Below are 20,028 nucleotides of genomic sequence, written 5' to 3'. Positions count from 1 at the left end.
AACTAATTAAACACATAATTAACATTTGCTATGGGCCAGGCACTGTGCAGAAGTTGGAAATATAAAGAGTCATACATAGTGCTGGATTTTTTTTTTTTTTTTTTTTTTTTTGGTGCATGAAAAAAGAAACTGTCTTCATGGAGTTCACAGTATCATTGGGATGATAAGAAAATGTTAGAAAAGATGATCCTATACAAGCAGGCTGGTAAATTGTTGGGAATTGAGTATAAGGATAGTTAACAAAGAAGGCAGAACACAGAAGGCCGAAAGGGAGAAGCCAGTGTGTACTGAAACACTTAGGGAAGCACTAATGAGGGTAAGGATGATAGTGGTCCCAAAGAGAAGCGTTTCATCAGCCTAAAATCGATATATGTTTGTATGCTACAATTTTGAATACGTTTTGGTTTGTGTTATCAGAATAAGAATAGAGTCAAAGAAATGTGCGTTTGGACTCTATTGCAAATCAACCCTGTTATTAATCCCTTTTTAACTTTTGCTTTTGCAGAGGTCCTAGCAGAGAGATCCCACCCCCTACTACATCACCTTTCCTTCTCTTTTCCCAGTGGTGCACCCATACTTCTTTCACTTCTAGCTTAAACATTTTAGAAGGATCAATTTCACAAAATTCAGAACACTCATGATTTTGGAAGGAAAGAGTAGTAATAGCATGTACATATAAGAAATCTTAAAGGATAATTATAAATTAGCCTTAAAAATTTTTGATGATGTCATACATGTGTGTACGTGTGTGTGCACACGCGTGTGTGTGTGTGTGTGTAGAGTCTTTAGAAGGCCATGACCTTATATGCCTCAGTAGAGTGGCTAGACAAATAAGAAAAATTTATATCCTGGGAAGTTAAGGTAAGGATTGGTGATCACTAAAGTAAGAACTTCCTGAGGAAAATATAGTTGTCTTTCAATTATAAAGGAATGATACAATTCTGAATATATTTTCCCCTATAGCATTACAATTATGACAATAATGTTTAGATTTTCTTATATTAAACTCTTACAGTCCTCCTTAAATTTTCCCCAACTTCTACATGATTCGTTTTTTTTTCTTAAAATTAAATCATCTTATTTTGTTTTCCCGTGGAAGTATACACCCTTGGCCTCAAGATGGGAAGTTATCTGCTTTAATATTCATGATTCAGCAGGATATTTTATGGCTAGTAAGAGTTGCAGCTTAAGTGCGTATCTTCTGTACATACAGAGATCAGAAATAATTTGCTTCATGATATAGGAATTAAAATCAATACTCTTACTTCCTTAAAAAACAAACATAACATAATGTAAATGAGAAATGAGTAAATTATTAATAGATAGGTTTATCTAAAATATAATACCAGCTAAGCTAAGCAAGGTCAACTCAGAGAATCGAGTTTTAGGAAGCAGAGCAAGTTATAGGAAGTGTGAGGAAGTTAGATCCATCGCCACAGCTTTGTCTTCAGAAAGTCACTTTCACCTGAGGGGTTTCAAGCCATATTACAAACATCTATTTAACTGTCCCTGTGAATAAGTGCCTGTTATGATGATACTCAGCTTGAGGATTAAAAAAATGGGGAGAATAGAAGTCTTGGCCATGGTATCTTGGGGATACTCCCAGGTTTCTCATTAACACTTAACTGGCAATCAAGGGAGAGAGAGTGAGAAAGTCCCATCGGATACTGTCAGGGTGGTTCCAGCATCATAATTTTCATTTCCTATGCCTTTATATTTGCTCTCTGTGCAGGATTTAGACAAATCCTATGCTCCAGAAGGACCGTCTTCTTACTCTGTGCTTGATATACTTCCACCTATTGAAAAATGTAGTGAGCTGAAGCTGAAGCTGAAGCTAGCTGGGTTAGTCAGAAAAGGCATTTTCTTCTTCCTTCTCAGAGAACAGAGTTTATCAGCTACCATGTTGCTGGGCCCTGCCCTACTTTCTGATTTCTACATAGAGTCTATGTTTTTCTTTTTCTTTCTTAAGCCAAGAATGGGTATTTCTGTGCATCTGAAAAAGCATTTCTCCTGGAAAGAGGAAGGCTAGCTTGTGAGCCTGACCCCCTTGAAAGATAAATGGATGTAAAACTCATAATCAGTGAAGCCAGAATCAACTTTGAATCTCACTTTCTTGCCTTCTGTACATATAATTTATTTATATTTGTGGGATCCTTTTCATCACTTTCAAATCATTACTTCCATAGCAATTCATCCTTTTACTTATTGAAACAAACAAATTTAACTTTTAGTATCAGTGCCGGGATGTAGGCATATGTGAAACAATCCCCTACCTTAAATCACTTACAGTTTAACAGGGGGGACTTATACAAATGAATCATACTAAGTCACAATGAAATCATCTGTAATGAACATATGTCCCAAGTGCTATGAAGGCATAGGGGAGATACGGTTATTGCTAACTGGTAAGAGGCAATGCTATATGCATAATTTTGCCAGTGGAGGGATAACCAGCGTTTCTTCCTTTTTCAACCTTCTTGGGACCCTTTAGTGCTGAGGTGTAACAGTTTTTTAAAAGTTCCCAATACAAAGAAAGGGTAAGTGTTTGAGTTGATAGATATGCTAATTGTCTGATCTTATCACTATATATCATATGTATCGAAACATCATTATGTACCCCATAAATGTGTACAGTTACTATGTGTCAAATACCTTATTTTATTTTATTTTTCAAGAAAAAAAAAAAAAAGAAAAAAAGAAAAGCTTCTACTTGTTGACCAGTGAAGGCAAGGGAAAAGCTAACCAACAGAGAGGAATCGTGAGCTCTGTGGTTGGGCTACTGAGAGCAGGATCATAGATTTTTGATTATGTTCGGCTCATCTCATGGAAGATGGCTGTTGAGCTTGCATATATGATGTGTACATATAATATTCACAATTCTAATGGAGAAAATACTTCATAAACAGGAGGGGATTTGAAATATTATCTTTCTAGCAGAGCTTTCTGAAGGAATTGCATTGCTCTTTGACAATTAAATAGATCACTAGTAGAGACCTGTTGGACCCCAGGACCTCAGGGCCTCACATAGACTAGAGTCTAACAGAGGATCATTTGAATTTAGGGCATGAGTACTTTACCAAGAAAGGACATTAAAACACCACAAAAAGGAAAGCTTGTGTAGAGACATCACATAGGCACACAAGATGGGAGATAATTTATCATAATGGCTTATTCAACCACAGGGGAAAACGGAAGTCGGAATGACATTGTTTTTATCACCTCCTTCCCCTGAGGAATCCAAGAGACTACCGCAGTCTTATGTAATGGACAGCAATTCTTTTCACACTATTTTGCTTTGTTCCTAGTCCCCAGCAGAAAATAATAATAAATAATTCCTAAAGACTATCACCGTATTCCCTCCCAAATGTTACCCTCCTACAGATTGCATGAACTCATGAAATATGGTTTTACTTCCTGGACCTCTGTTTCCTCATTTACCAATAACAAAGGAAAAACTAAACAATATATAATGTTTAAGGCAGTTTATAGTTAAAACAACAATGTAAGTCTACAAATCTTTACCAAGATGGGTGGCACCAAGTTCCAACATGTTATGTAAAAGATATTGAAGATGTATATTTCTGCATTTATACACACACATTTAAAATAATATTTATTATGCATATGTATGTAAATGTGCCTATTTTTCTAAAATATTGATAAATGCATGCTATCAAAATATTTGTCACTATTGTTCCAATATTGTAGATTGTAGTCTTTGTTAAAAAAGTGAGAACGGTGAACCAAATGTTAGAAGACTGGCATTCGAGGCTCCTCTGCACCACTCAGTAATTTTGTGATACTGAACATGTCACACACACTCATTGGGCCTCGGAAGAAATTGGAGAAAATAATCTCTTTTAGGTCTACAATTGTGTGAAGCTTCTATTGCTCTAGATAGGAAAGACTACATACACTGTGTAGTAACAAATTAAACTTCAAATCTTGTGGCTTAAAATAACAAAAGTTTGTCACTCATGAAAAGCCTGATTACAAGTAGAGAGATACTTGATAATGACTGTTCTCCATGTGATATCTCAGCTGATGCAAACCAGTCTGCTTGAATATTTTGTATCTACCATTGTATACACGAACTCCACCTTCACCATTACAGGGAGTCCACCTCAAGCCACATTGGCTCTTCTCACATTTCATTGGCTGGAACAGAATCATAGCCCTCCCTAACTGCATGGTAGCTAGGCTAGCTTGATATATACTTGGAAGACAACTATTGTATTAATCAGGATTCTCTAAAGGGACAGAACTAATAGGATAGATATATACATGAAGGGGAGTTTATTAGGAGAATTGACTCACATGATCACAAGGTGAAATCCCACAATAGGCCGTCTGCAAGGTAAGTAGCCAGGAAACCAGTCAGAGTCCCAAAACCTCAAAAGTAGGGAAGAAGACAGTACAGCTTTCAGTTTGTGGCTCAAGACCCAAGAGTTCCTGACAAATCACTGGTATAAGTCCAAGAGCCCACAAGCTGAAGAACTTGGAGTCTGATGTTTGAGGGCAGGAAGCAGCCATCACCGGAGAAAGATGGAGGCAAATATGCTTATTCTACTTTCTTCTGCCTGATTTATTCTAGCCATGCTGACAGCTGATTAGATGGTGCCCACCCAGATTGAGGATGGGTCTGTCTCTCCCAGTCCACTGACTCTAACGTTAATCTCCTTTACACCCAGGAACAATACTTTGCATCCTTCAATCCAATCAAGTTGACACTCAATACTAACCATCACAACTATACAATGAAATTGGGTAGCCACATAGCATTGATTCTGCCATAGTGCTACATTACAGCAGGGAATGCATCCAATGAAATAGTTTCTCCTGTCTCATGAACATGTTTGTTGTCCAGTGCTTTCTGAAAAAGCAGGATAATTTTCCTCTTTACTGAGTGACACTTCAAGTTGCAGGGTGGTCCTGAGACTTCTCTTGGGCTTTTGACACATTAGGAAGTCTCGTATTTGCAAACTCCTTTCCCTCAAGTTGGATGGTGAGAAATCTGTGCTCCCTTCATCACGCACTTTGGGAGTGGGAGGAAGTGACTGGGATTTTCATGACACGTGTGCCAAAACAAAGAGGGCTCTTGGGATATATTTTGGAATGAAAAATATAAATGGAAAATGAGAAGAACAAAAAAAGACTAGTCTTTTTTTGTTGTTGATTTAGAAGGTTTTCATATCCTATGTAACTTTTTTTTTTTTTGGGCAGAAAAACGTCTTGAAGAAGAGAGAGAGAGAAGAAAATCACCATAAAAAGTCAGACATGAGAGCTTAGAAGTTAATTAAGACAGGGCTTGGAAGTGGCATTAGGTAGGAAATATCAATTTTGTAGTTTGCTATTTCTCTTTATCAAAGTAAAGGGACTTTATCTTGATTGAATGGCTTCCACAGAGGGGCCTGGGTGGTTTATGCAATACAGTAGATGATGACAGATAACACACTCTGGTCAAAGCCTTTGAGAAGGCATTGTGCGTACAAAGATTTTTCCAGGGAGATTTGCTTCTGCCCGCTAATTGTGGTCATATATTTTATGGCCTTGGGAATACCGTGGCCAGTAGTGTAAGTCCCAGAGCTGCAGAAGCAGTGTTCAAGTCTGATTCAGCAAAAGCTGTAGCTGCATGGACTTCTCAGGGTGTTTCTGAAACTACCCTTGATAAAATCACTCAGGGCTTCTTAATTTTTACAACCAATTATTTATTCCCCTGCCCCATACAGCATAATTTGCTTACAGTGGCTACTATTGATCACATCTGCCTTTTAAAACTCTCTCCTCTAATTTTTAGCCCCTACCTTTTCATGTTTATCCTTTTATCTGGCTATTATTTTTCCTTAACATCATCAGTAAGCACCTTTCCTGCCAACTCTTTAAATGCTAACATTGTCTGAAAGTTTATCCTTGGTTTTGCTTTCTTCTCCTTTGACATGTTTTCCTTAGGCAATCTTATCTACTCTAATAACATTCAGCTACCACCCAAACTCTTTAAAATGACAAACTCTGGGTCAGTCCAACCACCCACTTTCTCTGTATCTACACCAGGACTACATTCACTGAAGAAAATAAGAGAAAGAAGCAGTTGGTACTACTCCACATTGATGGTCTCCAGGCAGACCTAGGCCCTCAATGCTGCCTGGCCATCTTTATATTTTCTACAGACGTAGCCCTCTCTTAATCTCTACAGGGGCAATTTTACATCTTCTCCTATACCTGTTGACAGATAACTTCACATTTTACTTGAATGATTTGTAATAGAAACTATTAGACAGATTGAGTATCAAGAAGAGGTGAATGGACAGTGGTATTAAATGTTGCACAGAAGTCAAGGAAAAAAAGAACAGGGGGTTTATTAGCTTGGTGCAAAAGTAATTCCAGTTTTTGCAATTAAAAGCAATAGCAAAAACCACAATTACTTTTCCACCAACCTCATAGAAATAAGGCTATGATTGGTTACTTCGAGATTTTCAACAGAGGAGTTCTGGGAAATCACACTGCAGTGGTTTAACAAAACTAATGGGGAATGTGGAAGGGATCTTTGCATACCTAAAAATGTTTAACACAAGTATTATTATAGAGAGAAGGAAAGAGCTAAGGTAATAGTTGGAACGTCACTTCAATTCCACTAGTGGGACTGAAGAAGGGTATTCAAAAGATCAGAGAAAATCAGCATGCTTTTCCTAATGGAAAAGGGACCAGTAGAGACAAAATTTTGAAAGCAATTCCTTTGCTCTAAAAACATCCTCATGGTTTTTCTCTAGCTTATCTATCGATGTATATTCTTGGTCAGAGAGATAGGAAGAATAAGTCTCACATTTCTGGCTTAGACTGGTTGGATACCAAGGCCCTTCACTGAATTGCAATGGTAACTGTTTCTCAGAGTATCTGTGGTGAAGGATCAGCGTTCTATTTTTATTTTTTAAGTTTCTTTTTCATTGCATACTTTGTAAAATGCAGTAAAAATAAATTACTAGAAGCATGTTAGTGCGGGAAGATGTGGCAGCATTGCTAAAGTGCTATGAAGGTTTCTAAATGCTTTCTCTTAGTTTCTGTACTTACTTAACCATGGACTAGTTCAAATAATCCCTGACCATCACTTGTCCATTGCTCACATTTTCAGTAGCCCTGACTTAAAGAACATACAGGAGCTAGCAATGTGGAGGATGGTGATAAATTTCATTTTGGACATGGGGAAATTTAAGCCCATCTGATGGGCATCTAAACAGAAGCATTCAATAAGTAATTGGATAGATAACATGACAGATGCTTTAGAGAAAGGTTAAAGAACCCACAAAATAATGTATTGTTCATCAGTTGTAAAATGGAAAATTAAATTATGACATATCTGTATTATGGTAAGCTATTCAGAAGTGAAGAATGAAAGCATTAAAGTTAAGTGTTCCAATATAGAAAGAACTCCAAGATATGTTATTGAGCCAAAAAAAAGTTAGGGTATGTAATATGACTTAAAATTATATTTGTATTATATATATACACACACACATATGTACATATATACACACATATACATACATATGTATACATGCATATATATACACATACATACATATATAATGTGATATAATATACACTGTGATATATATGTATGTATATGTGTGTATGTATGTAAATACATTGGTATATATAAATACATTTATTTATAAACACACACACACACATTGAGAAAGTCTGGAAGGCTGTATGTCTGTGAACAGCAGTTACCTTTGATAAGAAAGGTAGGTTTAATGAGGAATGTGACAGGTTAGATTCACATGTTACTTTTCAAGTTAGTTTCTGTATTGGTTTTCTGTAGTTTTCTTTTTACAGAATTAATGCATTTTTTTTTGCATTGATACTGTATTTTTTTAACAGAATTAATGCATTGTTTTACAGAATTGATGCATTTTTTGGAAATTGAAAATAAACAGTTTTCATAGATAATGCAATATATTGCTTGTAAAATACATAGAAATATAAACGTAATCAGTGGCTTATTATAGTTTCATTTTGTAGTAATTATGTAATTAAAGGAGGCAATTTAGCATCACAGATGAGAGCGCTTCAGCACCCTATAATCATAGATTCAAGACCAGCTCTGCCACTTACAGAATCACTTGTGTGATCCTGGATAAGCTTTTCAACCTCTCAGCCTTAGTTTCCTCATCATTAAAATGGAGATAGTAATGGTGCCTACCTTGTGTTATTAATGTGAGGATTAAAATAGTTACAGAATATAATGCAGGTAATATGCATAGCTCAGAGCTCAGCAAGTCTGCAAATTTATAAATGTTACATCCCCTAAGTATTTTATTGTTAGACTCTTCAAATAGGTGGAATTATATAAACTATGAAATCAGCAGTCACCTCTTTTTTCCCCATTGTGCATTTAGATTATAATAGCAAAGCAAGAGGGCAAGATTATTTTTGTTTCCCCTTTCTGTGTTTATCCATTTTTGTATGCAAAACTTAGGAGTAGGCAATAGTCAGGTCTTGGGAAAGAACATGAATTGAGGGCCAGACAAAGCTTTAGATTGTGGGTCTATTATTCGCTGTGTGATCTTGGGCACATAACCTGTCTATAACTCAGTGTGCTTATCTGTAAAATGGCGCTGATATTCCTTCCCTCCTTGGGCTGTTGTAAAGATTGACAGATATAATCTATGGAAAGGCCCTTGCAGAATAGATACTCTATAAATATTGTCTTTCCCTTTTCAGAACAAAGAAGCATTTTTTCAAAATTCAGTATTTCAGTGCTGAAAAAAATACAGGATTTATTTTATTTTTTTGAGATAGGGTCTCACTCTGTTGCTCAGACTGGAGTGCAGTGCCCTGATCTCAGCTCACTGCGACTCTGGCTCCTGGGCTCAAACAATCCTCCCATCTCAGCTTCCCGAGTAGCTGGGACTATAGGTGCACACCACCATGCCTGGCTAATTTTTGTATTTTTTGTAGTGATGAGATTTCACCATGTTGCCTAGGCTCGTCTCAAACTCCTGAGCTCAAGCTATCCACCTGCCTCTGCCTCCCAAAGTGCTGGGATTATAGGCGTGAGCCACTGCACCCGGCCCAGTATTTCAAAATGTTACTTTATATCAACCTTCACAATTAAATAAAACATATACCTGAAAATGTTATTTTTATTTTTCCAAAATCCTGGAAAGTCCTTCCGGAGTGCTTATACCATGTAATCAATTAGACAAATCTTTTGATCACATCTCCTCAACTTGCTCGATGAAAAATACACTGAAATATTTTCTTCTTGACTCCTCGTATTGAGAAAAGAATGAACTTGACAGAGAGAGGGAGTTTTAAAAGTCCTTTTTGAATGATAATGGGAGAAATATATGGTGTGTGGGGAGGTGGGGAGCATCCCACATAATGAATCATATGCAGAACGTACAACAGAGAATTCAATACTGTGCTTCTAAAACCTCAATAGTGCTTACAGTAAGTGATATTTTTGTGGCCTTTTCTTTGCCCAGATATTTGTCATTCTGTAGTTGATTTAGAAAGAGATTCATGGAAAGTCATAATTATTTAAAGAAGGGAACAGGCAAAGTGTTCTTTTGCCATGTCTATAAATCTTTCCTTATGCTCTGCTGAGAACTCTGCTCTGACTGTCTGCTTTAACCGTGTAATAGGAGTATATCATAATGTCAGGAGTTGTCAGACCCTCAGAACTCTCCATAATGTGAGATCACAAGCAGAGACAATTTCATTGTAACATTTCTGACTACAAAGTATAAATACCATTCAGTTGGCACATTGTCATCCCATCAGAATTTTTTTTTCTTCCTTATACTTTAGGTTTGCTGAGGTATTTAAATCTATAAAGTTAGACAAAGCAGAATAATAAAATTAAAATTTATAATAGAATAACATCGTCAGAAGAAAACCATCTTTTTGAAAGAAAACATAAAAAGGAATTTTGAAATGAAGATCACAAAGTTCTTTTTAAAAGGCAGTGCAGTGCATATATTTTCAGTTATGTTTTCATTAGTTCTCTCCAGAGTACAAACACATTTCTCAGAACAATTTAAAATTGTAGATATAAAACAATAAATCACTCAACACAAGATTTACAAAGCTCATTGAGAGCCCTGACAGAATATTTCTTTCTCATGGTGAAGTTTCCAACTGGGGGTATTTCACTAATTCTTCAGTTTGTTCATCTGCCTCACTGCAGACCATTATGGCTCCCGTAACAGCTATTGTTTTTAAAATAGAAAGGCGTTAACACTTGCATAAACTCAGATGTAAAAACTACAGATATTTTATCTTTTACTTCTAGCAGATGTGCTTTTCTTTTGTTTTGTAATAAAATATAGAATGAACCATTACAAAATGAAGACCTAGATGCATTATTTTCTTTCTAGAAATACCTTACTAAAATTCATCTTTGTACTTCTAGGTTAACCTCAGTCTAAAACCTTAAGTGCTTGGTTAGTGATTCACAAACAACATCCAGGTTTTTCCCTCGGAATCAATATTTTCTGACTGTCACTGAGGAAGGAGCTTCTAAGGAGATATGTACATGAATATATATGTTGTACTCAGAGAGGAGATACTATTCCTGTTCTATTTTATTGTAAACCCTCTCCTGTCTCTGGAAACCCGGTCTGCTTTGTTAAGGTTTGGAGTGGAGGCCCTCTCCCGCACTGCTGTGTTGGCTCTCAGCTTCCTGTCTGAGGCACATGGCTGCTATCTTCAGATTCAGCCCCAGTGTTAATCAATAAGGGCACAGACAACTCACTTGGTCCAAATGCCAAAGCAAATCTCATTTTAAATTGTTGAAAAAGATATGTATTTAATAGGCATGGGACAAAGAATTAGGTTGATAAAGAAAAACATCGTTTGGTAAGGTGAAAATCAGAACTTAGTATATATTTTCATTATTTGAGGTTTCTTTTCTTTTTTTTTTTTTTTTTACATAGTTTACTTAAATCATTGACCACTCTAAGCTGTCTTTCTCTGGTATGTTCCCTGACTTTTGCAATAATAATGTTAGTGTATTCTTCTTCTTCTTCTAATTATTATTTATTATTATTTTTTGAGATAGGGCCCCACTCTGTTGTCCACACTGAAGTGCAGTGGCGTGATCTCCACTCACTGCAGCCTCGACCTCCTGGGCTTAAGTGATCCTGTCACCTCAGCCTCCCAAGTATCTGAGACTACAGTTATGCGCCACCACACCTACAAAAAAATTTTTGTATTTTTTTGTAGAGACACGGTCTTTTGATGTTGCGCTGGCCGGTCTCAAACTCCTGAGCTCAAACCATCCTCCTGCCTCTGCTTCCCAAAGTGTTGGGACTACAGGCATAAGTCACCATGCCCGACTGTTAGTGTATTCTCCATTTATCTGTTACTTTTCATTTTACTGATAGCACATTTTTACATTAGGGTGAAGTCTGGTCAGAGTGAGGAAGGTATGGCAGATTTACCCTTCTCCATTACATTGTAGCTTTAACTAGTCTCATCCTAAGATCTCTTCTTTTCTCAGTTTATCCACTCTTCCCAGGCAATCTCACCCAGGCCTGTGGCTCTGACCATGTTCATGCTTTGTTTGTTTTTATCTCTAGCCCAGCACTATCCTGTAAGCTCCAGACTGGTATGTTCAAGTGCCTATTTGGTATCTCCACATGGACATCTTAAAGCCATTTTAAATTCTACTTATCCCAAACTGAACTTAATATCATTACCACCTTCCCACTGCAAACAAAACAAAATAAGATCTTTTCCTAGCATTGCTTTTTCGAAGATATACAAGCCAAAAACCTGAGTCATCCTTAAAAGTTTTCTCTTTTCATATCCGATATCCAATTAAATCATCTCCAGGCCCGCTGATTTTACTTCTTAAACATTTCACAAACCAACTTATTTCTATTTTCATTGCTATGACCCTAGCTCAAGCTGCTGTCATCTTCACCTGGAAAATAATGAAAGCCAGCCAAAACCTTCCACTTTATTTCTTTCAAATCTGGGCTGTACTACATCACTCTGTCATTGCTGGAAAAATCTTTTATTTTTCTTTTGAATAAAACTTAACATTCCATGTCAGTCCCTTGTTTAAACAATTAAATGGTTTCTCACTAATCTTAGAATAAACTCCAAAAGGACATAGTACCAAAGGCCTTTTCTGTGCCTGATCTTCCTTCCATCTCTTCTCCAGTGTCACCTGTCACTGCATGTTCCTTCCTTTTGACTTTTCAGCCATTGGCCTTCTTCCATTCCCTTGAATACAGGACTTTGCTCATGCTCTTCCCACTTCCCGGAAAATCTTATCCCTTCTTCATTAACACCTCCTCCCCACCACCACACACATATCATCCTGTTAACTCCTACTCATTGTTCAGATCTCAGCAAAATCATCACTTCCTTAAGAGTGCTGTTTTGTATCATCCTGGTAGAGTCAAATCCCCCTCTTGTGCTATCAGAATACCATGCGCTTCTCTTTCCTAGTGTCAATCACAGTTTTACATTTGCTTGAGTGACTGTTTTATGGACATCTTTCATATTGAATAATAGGGTCCATATAGGAGGGTACTATGTCTGTTTTTGCTAATTAGTGCATCCCCAACACTAAGCATAGAGATGGCACTTATGCTGTCATCAGGGGTAATTCATATTTCTGCTTCCTTATGCTAAAGTCCAGTGTCATATGTCTTAACTGTGATGCTAGTATTCTGCTTCTGTTACTTAAGCATTTTTCATCCATCTCTGTCTCTTATAATTTTTTGTTTCTGTGTATTATCTGGCTGAAAAAATGGATACTTTCCTTTTGTAGGCAGAAAATGCATTATTTTTATCATTTAGACTACTTTTTGTACCCAGATCAATTTTTCAGAACAACGCTAATGAATAGATTACACTAGTCTTTGTTCCCTTCATGGTTCTCAAGGCTATACCTTGTCATTAGCCTTCTGTTTCTTAAGACAGATCTCCATGTTTTCTATGGGTCTCAACTCCTTGTTAGAATTTGCTGAGTAATTTGGCTATTTGTCAACCCAACCAATTTAGTTTCACTATTTTTCCCAGCCAAGTTATAATTCTCACACCTTCCTGGTAAACTCTAACTCTCAGGTTTCACTATCTCCCCAGGCCTGCTGAGCCCCAGGTCTCCACCAATACCCTGTCTTGGTTTTAGCCGTTGGAGAAATTATCTTGCCCCTACGGTTTTGGAAATGAAAAACAAGAGTTCAAACCCAGTGTTACTGAAAGTACTGAACTCTTTAAAATAATACATTTTATTTTCTTTCATCATTTTGCTTTTGCCCTTTCAAAAAGTAGTTACCTATTTTGCTTTTAAACTACAACTGCAGGAGATGGGGCAAAATGACAATCTCTAATATCTGTAAATTGCAGCTTAAAATAAAAATGCTACTATTCCAAGAGAAGTTATTTTCAGCACTTTTAAAACCTTTGGCATTTTGTGCCCACTATTTATGGATTGCATAAACATAAAGAGGTTACCCCATTAGCAATGCAATAGGGCAGATGCTTTGTGCAAGTCTTTTTTCATAGTTACTTAAAAACATTTTTCGGGGTATGCATCTTTCTCATTAGTGTGAGGAAAGACAATCTCTGCAAAGAAAAGAAGTGAAAATCTAGCTGTTGTTTTAAACGTTAAAAGGTATCCTGAGAAAATAGTTCATAATTTGTTTCTAGTGCTTCCAACAGACAGATGGAAGAACCTACTATGAGCTGAGCATGATGAGAATGCTGTAGAGGCTTAAAGATTTACAAGTCACAGTTCCTGCATTCAAAAGCATATTGCAAGCAGAGTATGGAAATACGTTGAGTGCTCAGTAGAGACTAATTCAAAGTTAATTACATACATGTCTTAGATTGTTTGGGTTGTTATAATAAAATACCGCAGACTGGGTAAAACAGGAAAGCAGACATTTAATTATCACATTCTGGAGACTGGGAGTCTGAGATTAGGGTGTCAACATGGTTGAGCTTCCTCACAGATGACATCTTCTAGTGGTGTCCTTACATGGTGGAAGGGACAAGCTCACTCTCTGAAGCATTTTTTTTTTTTTTTTTTTTTTGAGACAGAGTCTCACTCTGCCACTCAGGCTGGAGTGCAGTGGTGCAATCTTGGCTCACTGCAACCTCCGCCTCCTGGGTTCAAGCGATTCTCCTGCCTCTGTCTCCTGAGTAGCTGGGATTACAGGTGCCGGCCACCTGTATTAATTTATGCTTGGCTAATTTTTGTATTTTTAGTGGAGGTGGGGTTTCACCATCTTAGCCATGAAGCCTCTTTTATAAGGGCACTAATTCCATTCATGAGGGCTTTGCCCTCAATACACAATTAACTTCCCACAGTTCCACCTCCTAATGCCATCGACTTGAGAGGGTGTCAGCATATGAATTTGGGGAGGGGGGACACACATGTTCTAACCATAGCAATACACAAATAATTCTGAGCTAAAAAAGACTTTAAAATAATCTACTCTAAATTCTTTATTTTAAAAAGGAAGAAAAGTAGACACAAAGAAGTCATGAGACTTGTTTATTATTATCCAGAACTAGATTTGGAACCCTTTAATTCCTGTATCATTTGGTGCATTTTATGTGCTATAGAGGAAATTTTGTGTTCTCTTATTTATTACTACTGGGAGCGATCTTTTCAGAGTCCTCTTTTTAACAACAGATTATGACCTTGAATTAAAAATTGACATTGGTAATGCAAAGTTTTTTAGGAGACTCAATAGTTGATAGCTTATGATATGTGTAGGTAGTTCACTGATATTTTTGGCCATGTGAGAGAGGAAATACAATAGTACTTAAGTCACATTAATATTTTTCCTAATATGAAACAATTAGAAAGAATATCCAAATTAAAACATAATTTCTGAAGAAGCACAAACAGGAAAATTTTGTTTTAATATAGAGCTATCACTTTGCCATCATTATTTGAAGTCTGCTTAACATGCACAGTGTCTATTTAGCACCCAAGGCAGTGATGCCCTTAGTAAATTATGTATTTCGTAATGCCATAGATAGTTTACTATTGATAACTCCTAAGGAATGATTATTAGTCTCTTGAAACACTCATGTGGTCAAGGTTAAAGGTGAGTGTGTTGATCAACCATGTCTATGCTTAGTTTAAGCACAAATTAGATGTTTTTCTTCTTCTTTTTTTTTCTTTTTTTCTTTTCTTGAGACAGAGTTTCCCTCTTGTCATCAGGGCTATGTAGCAGTGGCACAATCTCGGCTCACTGCAACTTCCCCCTCCCGGGTTCAAGTGATTCTCCTGCCTCAGTTTCCCAAGTAGCTGGGATTACAGGCACCCACCATGCCTGGCTAATTTTTTTAGTTTTAGTAGAGATGGGATTTCGCTATGTTGGCCAGGCTGGTCTTAAACTCCTGACCTCAGCTGATCTGCCCACCTTGACCTCCCAAAGTGCTTGGATTACAGGCATGAGCCACCGTGCCCAGGCAAATTAAATGTTTTATATGGAAAACGTTATAATTTATCTCTGCAGAATATTCAGGTGTGCAGTAAATGCTTTAATCAAATGTTTTGACAAAATATTTGGGGTTAGCCAGTAAGAATTATCACTCTCATTCATAAGCAAATAGAAGTGTATGTTCTAAGGGTATGAGAGCTGTAAGAAGTCTCGCAGAACACCCAGTCCAGCCCCTGTATTTCACAGATGAGGAACCAGAGTGACCTATTATCCTTTCCCAAGAACAGTCAATGAGCCATGTTTTTGTAGACATACAATTTTTGCGTTTGTTCCTTTTGCTATTGCCATTATGTTTACACATTCTTAAGATGATCAAGATTCTGCCATCTTTGTAACATGCTGTTTTCAATACGGTGACAAGATGTTTTGTAATAAGGAAGTCATTTAATTAGACTAAAGAAGACCAATAACTAATATAAGTGATATAGTTTAAATGACAGTTGCTATTACTATAGTTACTTGCGGTACCTACTCATTGGTGTGTCTGTGTGTGTCCATGTGTGTATGTGTGTCCATGATACTGGGTGTGTATATCTCTGAGTCTGTATATGGATGTGGCATTTCTGCATGTGATATTATTTAGATGTGGATGTGTGTATAGGCGTGTTTGTGTGTGTGTGTGTGTGTGTTCTTGTGTAGTTGTACCTATGGCAGAATGGAGGGTTCTTATTTCATGACTCCCTGTGATATGTATTATGCTCCTTAGCAAAGAGCTGCAGCCTCACCAACTGTTCTTCCCAGAGTCTGAGCTAATAGAAAGTCTGCCACATTTATGACTACATATTGTTCAAACTGAAAAATTTCCCCCTTTACCTAGGGTATTTTTAGTATCAAAGACTCTTTAGTCACTTGTAGACTTAACACTCTTTAAAAATAAAACCTTTATTTCTTTTCTGAGTGCTGCAATGTGGGCTCTTTTGGTGTTAAATGAAAAACTGACTTTGGAAGAAAGATGTACCGAAAAAAGAAATGTTATGATACTAGCACAATGACTTACTAAAGCTGTTTTGAATTGCATTAGGTACTATTTTATTCTATTCCAAGTGTGAACACAATACAAAAGCTCATGTTTACTCATTTAGAAATAAAAAAATCACAGAAGCCAAGTGTTGGAAGAGCCTGCAAACCCCCCCCTCCTTTTTTGCCCTTGACCTCGGTTTCTCTCTTCTCTAAAATGAGGTCTTGAAGTTGTTTTTTTAGATGTCATTCGTCTTGTTTGCTATTCCCAAACAATATAAATTTAAGACTTAAGTTTACTTTTTTACATTTTTTCATTCTGAGCAGCCTGGGAAGCCAAACCTGCATGGCATGGAATGTGTTATTCCGATCTGCAAATGAAATATCTAGCATGGTGTCCAGCTCTCTTGGAGCGTTATTATAAACTCATTGTTCTGTAATAACTTAGAAAGACAGAATACAGAATCCCTGACACTTCAGAAGACACTTACTTATCTAGGCCTAAAATATTGCTTGTTTAGAGTAGGGCCATACAAATAGAACATCAAAAAGGTCATGTTTATAGACAGAATAATTGTTCTTTTATAAAAGATGACACCTAGAAAATTGAGAAAACTTCCTACAAATTCAGTATCTGCAACCATCACTAAATTGTTGAGATAATCAAGAATATTCATGTCAAAATACGCCAATAAAAAATTAAAGTGTAAAATCTTCAACAAAACCGAAATTTTATTAAATGAACACATTATTTAAGTTAGTAATTCATATCGATTATTAGCATGTTTTCAGTTTATACAGATTTTTCAGTTACCCAAAGCTTAATTATGGGGGAAAAAACACTTTCTTTCTTTTTAAAAATTTATTTTACATTTGTATTATTGATTTATTTTTTAATTTGATTTATGTGTATTTATTAGTCAATTATTTCCTCACAGTAATCACTTTGTCAGATTTTATGAGGTAGACAGATAACGACATCATGGTCCCCACTTGCCACAAATACATGAAATATATGTTGCATTTATATTCTGTAAGAAATATGTTATTTCTATCGGGAAGAAAAGTCTATTGAAGAAATAGGGGAAAACAGTGCTGGATTGACAACTAAAATATGACAAAATACATGAAAACATAAAGTGGGGGGAAAATAAACCAAAGCATTTTCCTTCCTACAGCCATCTAATCTGGTTATGTTTTCTGAGGGAAGTAATTTCTGACTCCAGTGACCACAATTGTCGTAGAAAACTACATACTAGTAACAGGCCAGGCACAGTGGCTCATGCCTGTAATCCCAGCACTTTGGGAGGCTGAGGTGGGCGAATCTCTTGAGGTCAGGAGTTTGAGACCAGCCTGGTCAAAATGGTGAAACCCCGTCCCTACTAAAAATACAAAAATTAGCTGGGTGTGGTGTCGCGCGTTTGTAATCTCAGCTACACGGGAGGCTGAGGCAGAGAATAGCTTGAACTGCGGAGGCGAAGGCTGCAGTGAGCTGAGATCCTGCCACTGCACTCCAGCCTGGGCCACAGCACAAGACTGTCTCAAAAAAAAAAAAAAAAAGAGAGAGAAGAAAACTATATACTAGCATATTAGTAACAAAGGCACAGGGATCTTCTCCTCCAGATCAGGAGCTCTCAAATGTTTTCTTAAAGGTATGCATAGTAAATATTTTAGTCTTTTTGAGTAAAGAGACAAATCAAGGATATTGTGTAGGTACTTATATAACCATTTAAAATGTAGCCTTTTAAAATGCCAAAAGCATTTTTACCTTGTGGGCCATATGAAAACAGGTGGCAGGAGAGATTCATCCTTTATTAAGGAATGGAATTTCAAAATTCTATTCTATATCAATTATACAATTGAAGTTTTATAAAAATTAAATAGGTTAGAGCAGTTTTTTAAAAAATGTAAATGTTATTTTTCCCCTCAACATCACTGCTTCTTGCCAATAAAGTTACCACTTTAAATGAGAAAAGGATATTCAGTATTAAATTCCAAGAAATTTTCCCCACAGGAAACTTACATTGTTTTAATTCAGAGTCAATGAGGTACAAGTCAAAAGATGAACACAGAGCTGATAAGAGTGGCAAAATGTAAACAACAGTAAGAAAGGTAAGTAGTGGGTGTTCAGAGAACTGGATTCAATGTCAATGATTTGATCCTCTGATAACAAGATAGTTTTATTGTTAAATAAATAGTTGATATAATTTTTTAAAAGTTTTGGAAGAGGGAATAAACATTTAATATTTAATGTGGAAAAAGTACATGAAGACTATCTAAATATTGAAATACGAGCTATTGGAAGGAGAATGATATATTTGCACCCAGAAATTCCTGGGCACTATATCAACTGGGGCAAATAAGTACATTCTCTTCAAAACTGGAACATATGGGAAGCAAAGACAGTCTTAGACCATCTTTTTCTGTGCTTTTATCTTAGAAGGAACATAATTTAGCAATTTTTTTTCCATTGGCATTTATAGAATTGTATAGTTTTTCTTAATTAAGAAAATGAAAAAGAATTCAATATTTTTGTGTGAATCCATGTAGGTGGTAAAATATATAAACAAGACAAGAAAAGATGATACACACACGAAAAAAACACAGCCTTTTCAAGCAAATTGGAAGCTATAAAACATCATATGTCACAATTTTTTTGGTGGAATGTGATGTGCCAAGCTACTTCGATTTTTTAAAAGTCAGCCATCAACTCATTAACCAGTATCTGCAAGCAGATGTTGGCTTAAGCTGTGGTGCTATTCGGTGTGCTTAAGAAAGTGGAGATGGATATCAGCTTTTCAAATAGAAAGTAGCTACACAACATAAAAAATGATTCCTTTCCTCAAATTTTACTTGTCATATTATGTTACATTAGATGGTGAAACAGAATGTTAACTGTGTAATGAGACAAGGATACTAAAATGTAAAGGAGAACACACTTTTTCAGCTTAGATACATGCCATCCGTTTAGACATGGGTAGCCATTCTGAAATGATAGAAGAATTTTTGTTAAATGCAAATCAGCTGCTTGTGAATTTATAATATGAAAGTTTAACAAGTTTGAAAACTTTTCAAAACAACACAAAAGGTGCCTGAGTGATACTTTGCTATTTTCAACAGAGATAAAAGACTGTGTTGGCAATGCATAGCCACTTAGCACCTGATGTTTTTCTACCAACATTAGTGTTAGTGCCCAAGGCCCCTTGTTGATGTGAGCACCCCAATTTTGGGATTGCTGATGCTTTCTAATACTGTACCATGTGATTCTTTTGACAATAGTGGATATGTGGGCTTCTAGACCTCTATTAAAGTAACTACAGTTTACCTCTCAAAAGAGAACACAGGTATTTTGCAAAGCAGATAGACTGCATATTTGATTTGTATTACGGTGAAAATTAATATTTGTATCATTTCAAGATAAGAGAAGTTAACAAGAAAAGGCAACCGTTAATAGAAAAGTAAAAGAATATTGAAAGTATACAAAGACAGTTCGCTGGTGAAATCACTTTTGTTTTTAATGGAATCTGTTATTCTCTGTTGTTGACTCATTCTTACATGTGTGTGCACTAATTGATTTTGTATCTCAGCA

This window comes from Papio anubis, chromosome 6 (assembly GCF_008728515.1).
Source record: "Papio anubis isolate 15944 chromosome 6, Panubis1.0, whole genome shotgun sequence".
In the NCBI taxonomy this organism is placed as follows: Eukaryota; Metazoa; Chordata; class Mammalia; order Primates; family Cercopithecidae; genus Papio; species Papio anubis.
Note: the sequence above shows the minus strand (reverse complement) of the source record.